Source organism: Meriones unguiculatus, chromosome 17 (assembly GCF_030254825.1).
Source record: "Meriones unguiculatus strain TT.TT164.6M chromosome 17, Bangor_MerUng_6.1, whole genome shotgun sequence".
NCBI classification, from domain to species: Eukaryota; Metazoa; Chordata; class Mammalia; order Rodentia; family Muridae; genus Meriones; species Meriones unguiculatus.
The window spans coordinates 97,440,979-97,442,226 of NC_083364.1; the positions used below are offsets into that span (position 1 = coordinate 97,440,979).

At 51.8% G+C, this 1,248-nt stretch overlaps 1 pseudogene; it reads left to right on the forward strand.

Moving 5' to 3' along the window:
• The first annotated feature begins 471 nt into the window (after positions 1–471).
• On the forward strand, positions 472–931 carry LOC110564681 (large ribosomal subunit protein uL23-like; annotated as a pseudogene).
• The last annotated feature ends 317 nt before the right edge of the window (positions 932–1,248 follow it).

A 1,248-nucleotide genomic window follows, 5' to 3' on the forward strand; every position in this document is an offset into this window, starting at 1 on the left:
AAAGAAAGAGGGGAACAAGGAAGAGGGGGGGAAGGAAGGATAAAGAGAGGAAGGAAGGGAGAGAGGGAGGAAGGGAGAGAGGGAGAAAGGGAGAGAGGGGGGGAAGCGAGAGAGGGAGGAAGGGAGAGAGGGAGAAAGGGAGAGAGGGAGAAAGGGAGAGAGGGAGGAAGGGAGAGAGGGAGGAAGGGAGGGAAGGAAGAAGGGAGGAAGGAAGGAAGGGAGGGAGGGAGGGAGGAAGGGAGGGAGGGAGGGAGGAAGGGGAAGAGAGAGAGCAAAATGGAAGGAAGGAGGGAAAGGGGGACTAAGAGGAAGGAAAGATAGAGGAAGGGAGGGAGAAAAGGGATGTTTATTGCCCCACTCCATGACCCTCCCCTCCTCCACCCCTGATTGGTACCAGGGCTCTGTCTATATCTGTCTTGCACACTGACTGAGTTTTGCAGTCTACAGAATATTTCCCACTTTTTCTCCAAGATGGTGCTGAAAGCGAAGAAGGAAGCTCCTGCCCCTCCCAAAGCCAAGGCCAAAGTGAAGGCCTTGAAAGCGAAGAAGGCAGTGCTGAAAGGCATCTATAGCCACAAAAAGAAGATCCTCACGTCACCCACCTTCCGGCGGCCCAAGACCCTGCGGCTCCAGAGGCAGCCCAAATACTCCCGAAAGAGTGCGCCCAGGAGAAACAAGCTTGACCATTGTGCCATCATCAAATTCCCCCTGACCACAGAGTCAGCCATGAAGAAAACAGGACAGCAACACACCTGTATTCATTGTGGATGCCAAGGCCAACAGCACCGGATCAAACAGGCCGAAGAAACTCCATGGCAGTGATGTGGCCAAAGCCAATAGCCTGATAAGGCCTGATGGAGAGAAGGCGTATGTTTGGTTGGCTCCTGATTATGATGCTCTGGATGTTGCCAACAACATTGGGATCATCTAAACTGAGTCCAGCTGGTTAACTCTAAATATATATACTTTTTCTACCATAAAAAAAAAGAATATTTCCCAATGACTCTGTCCTGCCCCCTTTCCAACATTACCCAGAGGCCACGGGCTGCTGTCCTGATATAGGGTAAAGAAACTAAGGCTGAGAGAGCTCAAGGGGCCTGCTGAAGGTTGTGGGCTCATTGGCATCAGAGCTGAGCCAAATGTCAGCCCACTGGCCATCCGGTACCTGTTCCTCTCCAACTAAGTGTTAGGCTCAGTCAGTGTGAGACGCAAACTGATTGTAGCTCGCCAGAACACTCTTAAGTTTTC